The 10,565-nt window shown below is 41.4% G+C and overlaps 1 pseudogene; it reads left to right on the top strand.

The window, feature by feature from the left end:
* Positions 1-7,892: 7,892 nt before the first annotated feature.
* LOC143642375 (elongin-A pseudogene) lies at positions 7,893-10,114 on the top strand (annotated as a pseudogene).
* Positions 10,115-10,565: the final 451 nt, after the last annotated feature.

Genomic DNA, 10,565 nt, shown 5'->3' with positions numbered 1-10,565 from the left:
AACCTCTTTCTGTTCACATTTTGAAACAATACATGTAAATTTTTGAATTTAAGCAGATTATTTTATAGACATCAGCATTTTATTAGGGCCTTTTTGAACACCTAGAAAACTTATAGGCCTAATTTTAAAGACATCTTTATTTTTATCTGTTTACCCAATTTGAATTGAAGCATTTGAATCACGTGAATCAAAGATATTTGGATCCATTTTTAAATTTTTCATGAGTGCTCCTCATCTGTCAATTGTCCTATCACTGCATTATATATTGACATACACACATACAGACATACTGACATAAAACACATAACACAAATGTAACACATAACACAATAGTAAAGGCCTTGTAGCTTTTTCAGGTGAAATCTGCATTGCAATGTTTAAAAACTCCACAGTTGATCAAAAATAGAACTGATCAGAAAACATTAACACGTCTGCAGGATCAAGATCATCAGCTGAAAAAAAAATACAGAATTTAAGAAAAAGCAAGAGTCCTAAAAAAGATGACTGGCCAGTAATTAGTAAATACCATATAATGTACTTTTTGGTTGCGTCTAGTTTGAGTTCAGGTAAAAAGACACTTTTACTCCTTTTTATCTGTCTCCTGCTGAGAGCTTCAGTCTCCGTTTATTTGCATATCAACTTAAGTCCTGCCTGAGGTCTCAAAAACTGGAAAGGCTCGAATTCTGAGCAGAAACCTCATGCCTAAGGCATTTTAGCTATAAGTCATAATTTCCAGGTTTGGATGTTGAAAATATTGATGCAAGTTTAAGATGCATTTCTCAAAATTTTATATCTTTAGATTTTTTTACACTAGAAAAACTTGCTCACCCAAAACTGAAAATAGGATCATTTTTTGATAATATAAAAGCCACCATCAGAAGAAGTTTCTATAGGATCATTAAGCAACTTTCTTTGTTCTGATGTTTCTATAGTAGTATTAAGTTACATTAAATTGGCTGAAATTTATTTAAAAAGAACCACACACTACCATGTGTATCCGAAATTAAGCTTTAAAAATTTCCAAGACTGTTGCTAATTAATGTCATTTCAATAAGCCAGACCAACGTTTTAATTTAGCACCTTTTTTAAAAAATCTGACACACTGACGGGAACAGATACCATATCATAATTTATTATCTTTGCCCTAGTTAATGTACTTGTATATCTAGTGAAATTTTCTCAGGCTACCTACTTCAAAATTAAAACTCCTTAATTTTTTTTTTATCCTAAGTATTTAAGTTTCCTAGCAGGAACTACCTGAAATCAAACTAAACAATTGTTTAAACCCAACTTTTAACTGTAAGATAGTGCAAAGCTTTAGAAACCCATTTAGATAAAAAATTGTTACAATTTAAAAAATCATTTTTAGATACACATTCCGTCAAGATCATCCCTAGAAACAATCTATAATATCAACATATTACTGCATTCATTGTCCCTTTTGTTAAGTAAACAGAGGTGGAGTAATCCTTAAAGTGCAGGTAAGGAATAAGGGAGTTCCCCACAGCAAAATGGCTCGGGCAGCTGCTGGGAGTCCCTTACCCTCACCATTTACTTACAGGATTAGTTCCTCTGTTTTGGTTTGACCCCAGGCACCAGGCATATTCTATATCTCCCAACTTTTCAGTAGTCAGCTCCCAAAAAGTTTATCTTCTGCTTGCAGTTGTATTGAGTGCTAGGCTTCCCCAAGAGGGCAGAGTGGGGTTGATTTAAAGTCCCCACTGGGGTGTCAAAATTTATGTCTGAAGTTTTGGATCCCATCCCCAAAGCCAATTAATGCAAATTAAATAATGAGGACAGGGTTTTGAGTAAAGTTTAATCGAGATATCAATGTTCTTAGACCCCAGGCATTTCCCTCTGCAGTGGGCGTGATCAAGCCAACTCTGGGAAGAAAATAAAACACTGCGTCCCTAATCTCACTTAACAAAGGGGAGTAAAGATTATCAAAGTTCTTTAAAACACAGCTAAGAGAGGTGTAAATGGTGGGAACAGAAAAGCTGGCGTTTCTCTTGACTTTTGGTCCCTCACAAGATAAGCATTAGGTTAAAATTTAGCTAAAGTTACTTCCACACATGTAAGGCAGTGTAATGGACTCTGCATCGGTCCAAACAATGTCATCACATTTATCAAAAACACAGAAAGAAAGACAAAGATCATCATGCAGCTCCCGTTTGTTCACAACCCCAAGATCTACAATCCTGTGACTCAGGGAGAATGGAGGGAAGAGGGGGAGGAGCAGAAGGTTTGAGTGATAGGATCATGGGCAAAGGGGTCGGATTGGAGGCAGAGACCAAGAAAGGTTTCAAGGACAGAGGAATGGAATGGCTTCGTCCCATAGTGAGAGTTACTCAAACAGAGACAAGGTCAATACAAACGTGACACAAACACGGACACACAGTTAACATTTAACACGAGTTCAGAAGTAAAGATTAGAACCTAGAAACTGGAAAAACCTGATGGGTTAGACCACAAAGGCAGACTTTGAATTCAACCTGAGAGAAAAAAGTAGCCGGCAAGACCTGATGGGTTGGCAGCAGAATCACCTAGTGAGGGCTCATCCGTCCCTCCTCACCTAATGAGGGCACTTCCGTTCCTCCTCACCTAATGAGGGCACATCCATCCTTCCCCGAGTCCTCTAAGGCGTCCCTTGCAAGGACGTGGCCTGTGGCTTTAGAACACGTTTGTCCACCACCGCCAGGGGGAACTTACGCTCTCCGTTGCCAGCCACTCTGCCAACCTAAATCGAAACCCGAAAAACCAAACCTGAACAAAAAGCTCTGAGCGATCACAAGGAAAAATGAAAAGAGGAGCCTTACTTACCCCCAGAGGGGTCCGTTGGGGTCTCCTTGTTCAGCACTGCGCGATTCCCAGCCAATGCACCAAAGGTAAGGGTCCAGCGAACGTCGGAGGAAGAGACCACCAAGAGACCGTGGTTCATGCAACTGCAAAAGGCGTTTATTGAGCATCCAATCCAGCATGCTGGGGCTCCATGCTCACTCAAGAAGGGAGAGCAGCCAAGAGCCCCAAGCAGGGGTTGAGCAGTGCTTAAGTACACTTTTTGGGGAGGGCTGGATTTTACATATATCACAGTCTCCTTTGACAAATCACCATATACCGTGGGAAAATCAAACAACAATTTCTAAACATGATTAGTTCATTCATTGGCAGGAACAGGTCAGGCAGGAGTGATAGGTCAGTTCTAAAGCGGGGTAAACATTCAAACTGATTGGTTTAGGCCCTGCGATGCCTATGTGCCAGGCCACACAGGGTGCTAGATTATTAAACAACCAGGCGGTCAGGGGGAATATTTACTGGGCAGTCCGGGAATTGTCCTACAAGCTACAGAAATTTCAGGTTTTGCGTGTAGCATCGGAACTTAACAATACCTGGACATTTATATTTTAACTCAGGCCTTGCAGCTTAGAAGCTTTACAACACCCGGTCTTTTACACTCTAATTTTTAAACTTTAATTTCAATTTCATTTACCATTACAGATCACTCCTTGTTCACAAGAAGAGTGTCCAAGACACCCTGACTTTAGGCAAATGAGAGGCAAGGGAGCTTATTTTGGACACTGTCTTGGGCTGTGCCCTTCAAGGAAACCTCCAGCCAGATGTTATGATGAGTGTCTTTATAGAAAAAGATGAGGGCCATGTAGGAGTGTTTTGGTTTTAATTGTGGTCAATTGTGTGGTAGTAGGAAGAGATGACTGTGTCCACCAGGGCTTGAACTCTGCGTGATTCCCCTTAGAGACTGAGTTCTGGAACTGACCTCAGAGAAATATTGCCATGAATTATGTTGGGATTATAGGAGGCCACGAATGAGATTTGCCCTTGGAAACTGAGATCTAGGACCAGGTTGGCTTTCCACAGAGCACTGAGAATCTCAGCCAGGATATCACATGATTTTTTTTTCTGAAAGACTTGGCAGCCATAGTTGAGAGTCAAAACACACATGGACCTCACATTGTAGACCTCAATGGGCCTGGCTTCATGTGACCTTTTGGCCACTCTTTGGGAAGTCTTGCCTGTGAGAGTTCTCCAGAGCTTTCATTGAAATGAGCTTACTCACCATTTAATGGTTCCTGAATTAAATGAAACCCACAGTGCCTCCAACTTCATCCTTGAAAAATGGCTAGAAAAATACCATGAAACTTTAGAAATTCCCATGACCAGGTGGCACTGGAGAACCTTTGGATGTCCGGTTGCTGATCATGAGTGTACCAGACAGTGCCTTGATTGACTGGGTTTTATGAAAATGGTGTAGAACAGAGATTCCAGTAAGTTGGAGCCTGCTGTGTAGTGGGCATAGAGTAGTGGACTACAGGTTTGTGAATAAACATCTGTGTTGGGGCCATGTGGATCTGCCATTGGCTTTCAAATATCCTGTGACTGACATAGTACAGCCATCAGATACTTATATGTAAAAACATCTTGTTATATTGAGAGGTTTCAGGGCAATGTTCAGAATCCAGTTGCTATAGTCAAGGGGGAAAGCTATGTGGGATAGAACCGTGTTTGAACATTCTCCTGAAGACCCTGAACAACCACACGTGACAGAACTCCCTCCAGCATTGTGTCCCAGTTGAACTCCTTGTATTTCATTAAGCCAATACCAAAATCCCAGTGCAGCAGTAAGAAACACCATGAAAATGGAGGATGACCAAATGGCTTCACAGACCACACGGGGAGACACTTAACTCCCAGTGGCCACAGTTTACCTACAAAGAGAGAATTCAGAACTGCTTCCTCATGTTCATTAGAAAACAATGAACCATTTCATCCAGGTCACATAGATGCAGACGCAGACTTGATGGTGTCACTACAAATGAAGCAAAATCTCCTGACAACAATATATATATATTTCATGTGCCCAACCTCAGAGGCAGTTTCTCAAGAAGTCTTTAGGCCAGCAGAGCTCCATGTTTGTGGAGTGTTTAACCTCACCCTTACATTTGGAAACTGTTCTACCTTATCCAATGTTGTGAAATCCTGAGCATTTTCAGTTCCACATATGTAATCACAGGTTTTCAAAGTTCTCTCCACTAATTGTGTCTTACTTGGAGCGAAGTTAATTGCAAGGAATTGTTCTGGATGAGAGTGGCAAGATTTTAGTGTAGCACATATTTGCATACACATTAGATTCATTTTCCTATTTTCCAATTAAAATACTGATCCCTGACACTAACTCATACCCTACTAAACTCTGACAACTAATCCTAATATGATGGATAAAAAGACACCTAACAGAATAAAAAGACAGGCCTTTCATAGGAGGCATGGTGTATACTTGGATTTGCCTTCTGCTTTATCAAGGGTATGTGTTATAAATCTTGTCAAATTTTCATTGTAATATTTCTCCATGAGATATATATATATATATATATATATATATATATATATATATACTCTCAAGATTTTTCAATATATGACATATATGTATCTTATTAAACACTCCCTTAAATCATTCATGTTCATGGTATGTGGATTTATAATCAACTTTTCACAAGATTATTCTCAGAAATATTCAACCACCTGAAATACCTATTTCTTTCCTAGTACTGAAAACTAACTTCATTGAATGGTGCTTACAAATCCTAATATTTCTACAGTAACTGACCCAGTTTAACATCAATGCAAGTAGATTCCTATGGGACATGATGTGTATTTTGAAGATCATTTTTATTCAACACTGGTACATTACTATTTCTTCAGTTGATGGACATCATAGGATATATCTTTTCATCCAGAAGTACACAAATTTATAGGCATTTGGTTCACTTCCAATCACTTCCTCCATAAGAACACATGCATTCCTCCATGTTTCTTTATGGTCTTTTCACTAGACTTCTTTATGAACACATTATTTTCGATTCCATAATCATTTTTTAAGCAAAAATCACACACTATTCATGATAAACCCTAACACTAATATTACCATTAGATATGTAACTGGTTGGAATGAATGAATGTATGTCAATAGAAGATTTCCTATATATTTTCAGATATCAATTCAATCCATTATTTAAAGTTGGAAATAGTTATATAATTTATTCACAATATGGTCTATTCATGCATCATCTCTATATTCATCAACAGAGTGTACAACGATTTGTATGCCCAATACTGATTTATAAGTTTTCAAAATATTGCTCCCCATAATGGTGGAAGGAATACTCATGTCACCTGATCTACATATCCATTTTATCACAGTAATATTCTGGACACAAAATGCAAAGGTCACACTTATGATTTCACCAAAGCCTTAATGGAAAGTGAGCATGGATTACTAAAACATCCATGTTCATGTTGCCTAATGCTCTCCATGTAAATCCTATTGGTGACTACATACTTGTTTCTTCCTAGTATTATATATTCAACATCAACCCTGTTGAAAAGGTCTAATCCTATCACGCACTTTATACTTTGCCTGATTTCCTAATGTCTCTATTGATATCTGCTTACCTACATATTTTCGCCAGTTCATCATTGTGACTGACTCTTCACATGTGCTGACATTTACATTCACTCTCTAACCGAAACCCTATTGCTAAAGAACTTTTTTTCTCCAACTCATAGACTCACTATTTTTCATAAACCTACTGCCTATCTTCTAATCCTATGGACTAACCCTTTTTGACTGGATGTTTTCTTCTACATTCAATCATCCGAAGTATAGGGTCCTATGCCATTGTATATCGATATATCTGAGACCTTGGTGCAGAACATAATTCAAGCTAAGTATCCCAAACAAGGGCCCAATGCCGTTCTGGGATTCAAATCTTTCCTAGATTTCTGTTTTCATACTTATATTTCATGTCTATATTCTTAAAATATCACAGGTTCCCATTATAATTATTCATCCAGCAGAATCATTCCTAACCCAAATCGAATGTGCTATTAAACCTAAACATACACTGTTTTCTCAATCTAACTTTACAGAAGAGCAGGGACAGATTTGGTCTTACAATACAGGATGGTAGGGGATCTTCCACCTGCTGAGAACATCAAAGGTCCATGCAGAAATGATCCCTGGAGAAGATGTAGGCAGCTATGAAGGACCTGAGAGAGCAAAAGTCATCTTCCATGGCAAACAACCTGGTCAGGATGAAGGGATGTGTCTGAATCAGCCTCTCTCTTTTTAATGTAGAGAAGTTGGACCAAACCAGGCCTGTGTGGAGAGCTGTTCCCGGGTGCTAATGGTTGATATACCATTCGAACTTGTGAAAGTGTCACAGGAATTAGGGGCAACCTCCATCTCATGGGACCCTTTGAAGCAACTGTTAGAACAAAGTGGTTGCCAAGGCAGTGACCTCATTCAGTTCCTGAAGGACGTGACCTACCTAACTTCATTGGTGATGGAACTCTCTGAACTTAGGATCCAAGAAGCCAGGCACCAAGAGCCAGTCCCAGTCCCAGTCCCAGTGGGCTCACTTGTTTGTATTTACCAAGGACAGAGTCAGTCTTTCTTGGTACCTACTGATGTTAGGATGGCCAAATGCCAGGATAGCTCTGAAGAGGGGCCTTTCCTGAGATAGCAGTGAGTGACTCACTGCTGGTTTCTGACAACTTCAAAGAGTTGGCCAAGGAGACCATTTCTGAAACAGGACAGTCCATTTTGGGGTAAAATAGTATGGCCCACTAGTCAGAGGACACTCCGGATAGTCACAGACCTAATTGGGTGAAGGAGGTGCCTTTGTTGGTGTGGGTGAGAGTTTGTGGTTTTGTCCCATGTTCTGAGAATAGGTAGGAAAGGCAGTTTGTTTGTTTTGGAGTGGACTGTTTCTAGTAAGTCATTTGAAAAGGAGAGTGTTTCTATCTCTGTGTATCCCACGGTGTCCGTGGTTGTTGACATTAGAAAAGATAATGAGGAGGCCACGCCAGTGAAAGTGATGGTGGCGGAGTCGGCGCTCCAAGTTGTGGAGAAGCTGCAGGCACGCCTGGCTACAAACCCGGACCCCAAGATGCTATTGAATTATTTGAAGAAACTCTGCACCTTGCCTATTACAGTAGATATCCTTGTGAAACAATGAGGCTGATGAACAGGACTTTTCGAAAAGCAATTCCCAAAAGCACCCTCGGGATGCGGTTCAGAGGGAGGAGGAGATGGAAGGGTACTACCAAGAAAACAGCAAGGCGTCAGGCAGCTGATCCTATAGTCCCGAGCACAGACAGAAGAAACACAGAAATCTCTCAGAATGTGAACAACCTCACAAAGTGTCTCTCAGTCATGAGAGGAGAGATGAGAGGAAGAGGTGTCACAGGGTGTCACCTACATACTCATCAGACCCCGAATCATCTGACTACGGCCATGTCCAGTCCCCTCCATTCTGTGCGAGTCCTCATCAGATGTACACAGACCATTACAGGTCACCAGAGAAGGCCCATGAGTCCATTGTTTCACACCAGAAACCTGGAAAAGGCCACAGTAATGCCTTTCAGGTCAGACTGGGAGTTAGTCAAGAACATCACCTGGGAGAACCCCAGGGAAAGGGGATCTTGAACCAAAACAAGGAACACAGATCTTGCCACAAGAAAAAAACGCCCTATTGATGCAAAGGGTGATGATAAGTCCTCTGCTTTGGGCAGAGAGAAGCCACACAAGTCCCTCTCAAAAGAGGAGACCCGAAGGCCACTCCAAGGGGATAGTGCCAAGGAGAGACCACCTTCTAGTGCTGCCAAGAAAGAGAAAGAAAGAGAAGGCAGCAGCCTCAAAAGAAAGTTTTTACCCTCAGAGGTTGCTTCAGACAAGCACCTTAAAAAGCCAAAGCACAAGGATGCTGCAAAAACCAAATCAGACATAAGCAAGCAACGCGTGGACAGCACAGACATAGGAAGAGGGGCTGGGGACCTGTTGCTTAGAACAAAAGAGAAGGTTTCTAACAATATAAAGGCTGAAGAAGGGAAAGTAAAGACTTCTAATTTGGATTTAAAGTAACTGGGCTCACTCCCTAAGGCAGAGGAGGCAGATGTGGAGGATGAATTTAAGCAGCCCACCATGTCATTTGAATCATACCTCAGCTATGACCAGCCCCAGAAGAAAAAGAAGAAGATTGTGAAAACTCCAGCCACGGCACTTGGAGACAAAGGACTTTAAAATAGTGATTCCAAAAGCACTAGTAAAAACTTAAACTCAGTTCAGAAATCACCCAAGGGGAATGAGAGCAGGTCAGAGAAGCTGCAGCTGGCTGGAGCCGACTCAACCAGGCTGAGAAAGGTCCCTACTGATGCACTGCCAGTATTGCCAGACCTCCCCTTACCCACCATCCAGAGCAATTACCTTCCACTTTCTTCCCTTGAAGTGATGCCCTCCTTCCAGCCAAAAAGAAAAGCATTCTATTCACCCCAGGAAGAAGAAGAAGCTGGATTCACTGGACACAGAATGAATTCCAAGATGCAGGTGTATTCCGGTTCCAAGTGTGCCTATCTCCCCAAAATGATGACCTTGTACTAGCAGTGCATCCTTGTACTTAAAAACAACATCGATTCCATCTTTGAAGTGGGAAGAGTACCGTTTTCTATTCTTGAACCTGTTTTTGAGAGGTGTACACCTGATCAGCTATATCACATAGAGGAATACAATCACGTATTAATTGAAGACACAGATCAATTATGGAAAGTTCATTGTCACCGAGACTTTAAAGAAGAAAGACCAGAAGAGTATGAGTCCTGGCGGGAGATGTACCTGCGGCTTCAGAATGCCCGAGAGCAGCAGCTGCGAGTGCTAACAAAGAACATCCAATGTGCAAATGCCAATAAGCCCAAGGGCGGGCGAGCAAAGATGACCTTTGTCAACTCTGTGGCCAAGCCACCTAGAGATGTCCGCTGGAGGCAAGAGAAGTTTGGAACAGGAGGAGCAGCTGTCCCTGAGAAATTCAAGATTAAGCCAGCCCCATATAGCACAGGAAGCAGCCACATTCCTGCCAGCAGCAACAGCTTGAACCCCAGCTCTGAGCAGCCAGCCTATGATGGCCCCAGCACCAGCAGTGCCCACTTGGCGCCAGTCGTCAGTAGTACCATCTCCTATGATCCTAGGAAACCAGCTGTGAAGAAAATCGCACCAATGATGGCCAAGACAATTAAAGCTTTCAAGAACAGATTCTCTCGACGATAAACCAAGCACTTACTTTGAAGATGGAATTTGGGGGGCAAGATTACAGGTACAGTGGGGGATAGAGAGTGGGACTTCCAGGGGAGCCCAGAAGGTTACTTTGTGGAGCCTCTTGGCCTTGGAATCCTGCATGGTCGCAGGTGCTTCCCTGCACACCTACCTGTGCCCTGCCTGGAGCACACTTCAGAATTCTGAAGACAATGTGAAGCCTCAGTCTCACTGAGGATTTTAAGGTCAATTATACTTTTGTTGTTAATTAGCATCTTTGTAAACTATTAGACATAGTTTTAATTAATAAATATTGCCCCCAGATTGTTAAAAAAAAGAAAGAAAAGAGAATGAATCAATAGATGTGTCCTGTCTACTAAAAAGCTTCCCAGCATTCAACCTGCGCAATTTATGAATGAACTGGGGGTTGCCTTAAGGATGGGCAACACCTACGATCTTCTGAAGT

This window comes from Callospermophilus lateralis, chromosome 12, assembly GCF_048772815.1.
Source record: "Callospermophilus lateralis isolate mCalLat2 chromosome 12, mCalLat2.hap1, whole genome shotgun sequence".
In the NCBI taxonomy this organism is placed as follows: domain Eukaryota; kingdom Metazoa; phylum Chordata; class Mammalia; order Rodentia; family Sciuridae; genus Callospermophilus; species Callospermophilus lateralis.
Note: the sequence above shows the minus strand (reverse complement) of the source record. Positions and strands in the feature narration are given on the sequence as shown.